Source organism: Limulus polyphemus, unplaced genomic scaffold (assembly GCF_000517525.1).
Source record: "Limulus polyphemus unplaced genomic scaffold, Limulus_polyphemus-2.1.2 Scaffold3967, whole genome shotgun sequence".
Taxonomy (NCBI): Eukaryota; Metazoa; Arthropoda; class Merostomata; order Xiphosura; family Limulidae; genus Limulus; species Limulus polyphemus.
In genome coordinates this window covers 4,460-12,416 of record NW_013669577.1, presented here as the reverse complement: position 1 = coordinate 12,416, position 7,957 = coordinate 4,460, and the positions used below count along the sequence as shown (strand labels likewise).

Genomic DNA, 7,957 nt, shown 5'->3' with positions numbered 1-7,957 from the left:
ATAAACTGTGTAGACGGCACACCAAGACAAAGAGCCCAGTCTATAACACTTTACTATTTAACAGACAAGTGTTTATTTCAAAACTCATTTTTTTAAGTAATCCAGATATTCATTATTTAATGTCTAACGTTTGACCAACAAACTTATGTATAAGCATTATTAATTTTCTATTACAATGACACAGCTTATGTATTAGGCCAGCAAAATAAAAAGTTTGGAAATGTTTTTACGGTTTTATCTGTTTCAAATGTTATGTGTAAATTGTCAATCATTTCGAATTGCTTTTTCTATAAGCTTAACATAAATTAAAATTGATAAAATGTTAAAAATCACTAACTTAATCCTATTCACTGGTTAATCAGAATGCTGACATAACTAGCGTCTCAACCAGTACTGTGTTTATTGTATCCTAGCTGGCCTGAAGAGCCATTGTAGTGTGGGAAAGGCCTCGTTGGCAATGGATATAGCAGATATAGTGTGGTTGTCATTTTACTATACACTCTTCCTTACTTCCACTTGGGGGTTCTCATGTATAATCTAATTAATGAAACTAATAAAAAATAAGAAAGACCGCCTTAATATCAGTCATTTTTGTCACATGTACTTCCTGCCCTCTAAACTTTTTTTTTATAGTTCATAAGACCTTGACTTGAGCCCTGTGAAATTAAAATGTAAGAGTAGAACTACAATGATATCAATTAACAACGGTTCTTAACAAGAGAAAATCTAAGTCAGTAGTTAGAAGAAATGATCAGTTGACATTTATTATGTATCATCACCTTTTTTATGTTGAGTATTCGTTGCACTTTTTTTATAAACTAATAGAGTCTACAGTATCACTGGTAAGCTTAGATCGGTTGATGATAGGGATAACTTGTCTTTTATTTAATTAATTTACATCAGGTATACTAAACACGGGATCTGCGATAAATCGAGTTAAAGCTAATATTTATTATACTTTTAGCATAATCATTTGATCTTCTTAATACACTTAATTTTATACAACCGAGGTTTTTGCTCAACACCCTTATCTGTATTGATTGTAATAAAAAATAATAAATAAGTGCCAGAAGACAGGGATTACTTTCATTATCAGTTGTTTTCTTTTTAACTAAGATAAATACACACGACAAATGATAAAAACATTAAAGATTAAAGTGTTTGCGATGACTAAATTGATGCTGACATGAAAGTGTGAGCCGGGCGTGGATCAGTGGTTAGCGTACCCGGACTGTGAATCCAAAGATTTAATTCCCATCCCATTGCTGTAAAAATGTGCTTCGCATTTTGGGGCCATGAATATAAAAACTGACAGTCAAATCCCGCTACTCTGTCACACAAGAGTGTATTCCAAGAATTTGCAGTGAGTGCTGTTGACTAGCTACTGTCCATCTCTCTCTCTAATCTATCAGTTACATATTAGGATCGGCTATCTGCAGATAGCCCTTTGTGTAGCTTTACGTGAAAAGACAAAAACAAACAAACAGATATGAAAGTGATCCGCCAGCCAATTCATAAGCCCTGTTTTCTTGCTAAGTGTGGCTTAACAAAGTGCACGTGTTTTGGATTATACGTAAAACGCTTTTAGAAGAAAAATTTAATATTCGATATCTATACATTTTAGTTTGTGTTAAAATATTTTATAATCCCCCGTTTCTATTTCACTTGGATGTGCTGCGCATGTTTTATGCCATTTACATGAACAAGTGAGCTTGACATAAATTTTACTTATATATTGAAAACTGGTAAAACTTCCCGTATGAAAATGTATTGTCCTTCACACATCATACTACAGTGTGTATTATTCACTCCTTAATTTAAAACAATATTTGATAATTATACAAGCAATAAAGCTATCTTATATCGAAAATAATCCGTTAAGCGAAAGAAATGTACTGTTTATAAGTTGAAAATCATCACACCATATTTCTACACTTACAGTTACACTCATTCAGTGTATTAAGCGTATCGTGTTTAAATATCCTTAGGACTTATTGCAAATCATACAATGAAAGTTCAAATGTTATTTGGTGCTTGAAAATGCCGTATTTTCAGTGAGACAAAATGTTTATTAGCATGAATAACACCAGTCAGAAGCAACTGTTGAATTTTTCCTACTAAGACCTGTGGAGGTTCTTATAACTCGTGTAAGCACAAAATTTTAGACAGAAGACGAAGAAGAGTTTGTTATTATTAGTGTATATAAATAATATACATACCTGAATGAAAACCTGTTTTGACAAAGCTAGATATTTTAGTCAAATACGAGAACAAATGAATAAGGTGCAATGAAAAGTTTTTAATGAAAAATTATTCATTTCAACGTTGAATCCCTTTATATTTTTTACACAACAGATATTCTTTGATGATGGTACATTGAAGAGAATTAAGGACTGTTGTTGTTATACAGATCTATTAATACCCCCCAGTGGCACAGCGGTATGTCTGCGGACTTACAACGCTAAAAACCGGGAGAGCACAGGTAGCCCATAGTGTAGCTCTGTGCTTAACTTCAAACAAAGAAACAAACAAAAGCTATTAAGAGCAGTATTTAATTTAGTCAAGTGGGAATAAAGTGGGGTGGAAACCTTCTAACTTTGAAGTAGAGTTGTGAGATTTCGCTGGTAACTTAAGTAAACGAGAATTTTTTTTGAATTAGAATATTAATTTGACGAGAAAATGGGATCGTAATTGAAAACGTTTGCGTTCCTTAGACAACAAAGACTCTGACAGTATAGATTGTTGAGGCATTTTCAACGGTTGTTATTAGTAATCTCACGATCATAAAGTTTGGCCACAATATCATCATGCGGTAGTGACACGTACTCAAAACACTCGACTAACGTGCGAGTCGTGGCGGTCAGCTGAGAGTTATTACTTTCTCAGGTGTTGTGTCTGACAACAAGGACCTTAAACGTAACCAGAAGAACCATGCGTGAGCGCTAATTAGTTACGATAAGATGAAGTTCATGCTTAATATCCACAATGGTATATATATATATATATATATATACATATGTGTATATGTTAACAACAGTGTCTTCAAAGGCTGTTATTAACTTTGTACTATTTGATCCCAAAACTAAGTTTCCTTCTGATATGTGAAACATAAATTTAACTAATAATTGACAGAAGCGCTTTTTGGTAGCGTATGTTTCACGCATAAGACGCAGCTTTTCCAAAATTATCTATATATTCCAGATAAACGCTTGGAAATGTTTAAAAATATTCCAAAGCTTTCTTCAGTACAGAAACGCCCGGCATGGCCAGGTGGTTAGGGCGCTCGACTCACAATCAGAGGATCGCGGGTTCGAATCCCCGTCACACCAAACATGCTCGCCCTTTCAGCCGTGGGGGCGTTATAATGTGACGGTCAATCCCACTATTCGTTGGTAAAAGAGTAGCCCAAGAGTTGGCAGTGGGTGGTGATGACTAGCTGCCTTCCCTCTAAATTAGGGACGGCTAGCGCAGATAGCCCTCGTGTAGCTTTGTGCGAAATTCAAAAACAAACAATCAGTACAGAAAAAAGGTAGCCATACATGCGCAATCAAATATTCTAAAGCATTCTTGAGTAAGCACAATAAGTAGGAACACATGTACAGTCAAGTATTCTAAAGCATTCTTGAGTTAACAAATAAAGTAGCCACACCTGCACACTGTGTTTTCAGAACGCATGAAAATTGGCATAAAAATATCATTTATTTCCACACATTATCAAATTCGCTTTTCACGTTTGTTTAGTTTCTTTTTTAACATTTCTCTGTTTTCTAGGTTTACTATAATTCATTTTATGCTATAGTTATTTTATTTATAGAGAAAATAGAATTACTTAAATATGTAGCATTTGCTCGTTTACATATAAATTAGTTCACATTTGGCTAGTAAATATGATCATTATTTCACACAAAATTTAAAGAATAAATAATAAAGACATATTTCATTTCAACGGATAATTGCCTAGAAATTCTTGATTATGAAATAAGGAGCCAGTCCTATTCATATATTGTTCATCCAAGCGATTATTATAATTCCAAGCAAAATTCAAAATGGAGCCGATAAACAATGGGCAGCCCGAACAAAGGTTATCTACTGAAAGTTGTTAGGGTTGATACCTAAAGTTTAACGACTTAAGCATCCTAAATAAGTGTTTAACCATGCTTTACTTTGCACTTACAGTTAAAAAACTAAATATATCTTTAATTAGCCTAACATCAATAAAAAGCCTTTACACACGTTAAAAAATCAGAACCTAGAAGCTTTATTAATGATGTCAACTGGTGTCCCAGTTTTCCCGTTTAGTTAAATAAGTGCAAACTTCGAGAAGACAACCTTCACAATTACACTTTGGAATACAGAAAAAAAAAGATAATCTTACACAAAGGCTGAAGACCAGTTAAAAAACTGTTCAATATTTCAACTAACAGTTTCTATATCGATACGAGATACATTATTTCCAGCAGTCCAGGCCAAATGGACAGAATGTATCAAGTTTGTCTCTTATTTTCTGGTAGACAGACCCTCCAAATTCATGACTTTCATTAAGAGTGAACCCAAGGCTGCAGTATCCCACTGAAAACTTGTTTCTGGTTAGCATATTTTTTTGCAATATCAAAAGAGATCTGAGCACCAGCCAACCAGTCATGAAAATGTAAGTTCCTGCATTTTGTAAGACAATTCCTGATAGATCCAGATTTATGCTAGTATTTAGATGCAAACTTTTTACCTGATCATCTATACGTAATTCTGTTGCTAGTGTATTGTTTGTATTCCACTTCTCTTTCAAGGTAAGACACGTCTGACATTAACTTCTTGTATTGTCAGTGTTGAAATATGGTCCGTCCTTGCTATGCTGATTTAGGGAAAAAAAAAACAGCCCGTAACATGTTTTTAAAAAACATCACAATTTTGGTTTAGTGAATCTGGAACATAAAACAAAAACTGAAATGTGAATATTGTTGGGTTTTATGGTCTGCTTATAATAGTTCCTAAGATTCTCATTTATACCCTCCCGTACAGGCCGCCAGGTCTCTCCAATTTAAACGTTTTTGCAATTCTTCTAAGTTAATTGGTAAACAGTGTTGCGGGTTATGCACCGATCATCAAGGCCTATCAAGCAGGATTGGCAATTAAGGATGTAGCATCTAGATTATTCCAGTACAGATCTCACAGGCATATTTTTATGTTTAGACCACTTTCTTTTTCTTACACGATTACAAGCTCTATTGTTATTAGAGTCTGAGAAATACGGTAAAATTAAAACTCACGCACCACACACACATATATTATATTTAGTGCAATTGTATTAATTTTTTTTTTGCTTCCGCTAAAAATTTGCTAGTATATTGTTACCCAATAAGAATTTGGTGGTTGTGTCTTAACTGCTTTTCTTTAACTTGAAAAGTCAGGGGTCAGAGTTAACACTCAAATTTTGGTAGAGAGCATACTGCTGGAGGGTGTGCAGAACTATAGTTCAAACAGATTCCACTGTGTGTTGGCTTTACATACGGATTATGGGTAATTAGTCTGTCATTGTTAATTTTAATCGGAGCACCGACAAAGGGAACCTGATGTATTGATTGTTCGGGATAAACTGTATGCAGGAGTTTTGTCGATTTATACAGTTATAAAAATTATCTAATACCATAGAAGAATGTGCTCAGTCACAAAAACAAATCGTTGATATGAAGAAGATGAAGGTCCGATTTATCATCCTAGTGTTAATACATACTTCACATATTAATGTAAAGTTATCTTTCAAATAACTGTCAATAGCACATTTTCTCGTACTACATTTACTAAGAGTTTCGTTTTTAACGTTTTGTTATTACGTAACTTAAATGATCGTTGGTGTGCACGTGATCGGCGCGTTTGTTTAAATATATGAGTTCGCTCCATTGTTTGTTTTTAATCTTCATTCCTGTTTCATTCAATTGTATCTGCATGATGTAGGCCTAAGGCCAAAAGGTAACAACCATTAAAAACACTTTTTTGAGGATCGAAGAAAGCATATTTATGCCATGTTTTTTTTTCACAAAATAATAATATCTGTAAACATCACCAGAAGAGTACTATCCACTTTAAATACGACAATTTTTTACTATACTCTAATTTAAAACATTATTTTGAAGCCAAATACTAGGACAGAGAAAACTACATCAAACTTTGAAACAAATTATTGTTAAACTTATTAGATTCTACAGATCTTAACTGGCGAAGATAGGTTTGTTTCTTTTAGAGAAAAATCAAACTGGACCATCTGCTGTATCTACCGAGGGGAATCGAACCCCGGATTGAGTTTTTATTTGATTTTATATTTAATTTATTCAGTGCTAGTTACAACGAACTTCCGACTTTAATCACGTGATGAATATGCTTGTAATGCATAAGAACTAGACAATTTATTTTAAAAAGTCTCTAGAAGATATTGAAATCGCTGGAAAATATATTGGCACATTTTAATGCAGCTTGTTGTGAAGAGTAGTTTTGTGAAAATATTTGAACATTATGGATATTTAACTTGGTATGTGAAGAATCAACCACCTCGCAACGTAATAATTTCAAACATTTAAATATTAACTTTCCCATAATGGTTTATATGCCTAGCATATACATTCTAATTTTTTTTTGTAACGGGATATTAAAGCAATTCGTCACAGTCTTTAAAGATTCTAATATGTTCTCACTTTCATAAGCACACGCGTAAACTTTAACATTGGCAGTAGCAGTTATAAGGTCTACGATCTTACGAGCTAAAGAAGAAAGAATAAGGTAGTAAATAAAGCAACCCTGTGCTTCTAATCTTCCTATAAACGCAGCAGATCCTAGATGAACGACGAAAAGTTAATACTTGACACATAATATACATACATATCTGTCTTGAAAGAGACATGGTTGTCGGTTTCTCTATACGATTAATTCCAGTAGAGGAACTGCTGATGGACTCTGGGCTATAATCAATATTTTCTGCGTTTAGGTTATGAAGAAAATTTCGTATTACTTTTTTTTATATTTCTGCCAAGCGATTTTCGTCGAACATCCAACCTTAGTTAGATACACTGTAAATAATACGGTATATTATTCATATCTATAATGTGACGCCAAGATTCTGGGGGGTGGGGTAGCTCACTTTACGCCAAATATCTTTAGATATATGAATATTAATATATATGAATTTATATTTAAAGTTATGAATACTATTGATGAGTTTCTAATATTTAATTTAAAGGTCTCCTTTCTCATCTTTCGTGAAAGCGTTTTGAATAATCTTTGTGAAAAACAAATTATAGTATAGTGAGATTACAAAACTGAAGCTCATGAGTTTTACGGTTTACAGTTCTCGTCATTGTGTAGGAGGTTACAATAATTCTTACAGTTTTCGTTATATCGGTTGAGCGTTTAAATATTCACTTTTTCTGTGTAAGTGCATTTTAACGAGTTTCGAAAGTAGCGTATAGTCCGAGAGTTTTTGAATTGTCCTTTGAAATATTTATTTTAAGTTTCATTAGCAAGTATGGTTGGTTTATTACTTAGCTAGTTTATTCATCTGTTGCCAACACCTATGAGGTTACCGATAAAAATAGTTCTCGAAGTTTACAAACCAGCCTTTGAATTGTCGTTATTCAAGGTATATTAAGCAAAATGTAAACCGGACTTTATTCCACAAGAATGGGGCATTTGAAATGAAAACCCATAATTACCGGATTTTGTATCATTGATCGGGATGCCTAGCAGGATATCATTATTCGCGATGCCTAGGAGAGTATCATTATTCGGGATGCCTAGCAGGGATATGGATTTTCTATATAAAATTATTCATTTATATAATAATATTTATATAGGCCACCTGTGGACATTGGTTATTCTCTAAAAGCGACTTTAGTGAGTAATTGCATTAAAACTACGTAAAATAACGTAATAAATATGATAACATGCCGTAATATGAAGCTTGCGCTTTTAA

At 33.4% G+C, this 7,957-nt stretch overlaps 1 pseudogene; it reads right to left on the bottom strand.

The window, feature by feature from the left end:
* Window positions 1-4,413: 4,413 nt before the first annotated feature.
* Window positions 4,414-7,475, bottom strand: LOC106470364 (annotated as a pseudogene).
* Window positions 7,476-7,957: the final 482 nt, after the last annotated feature.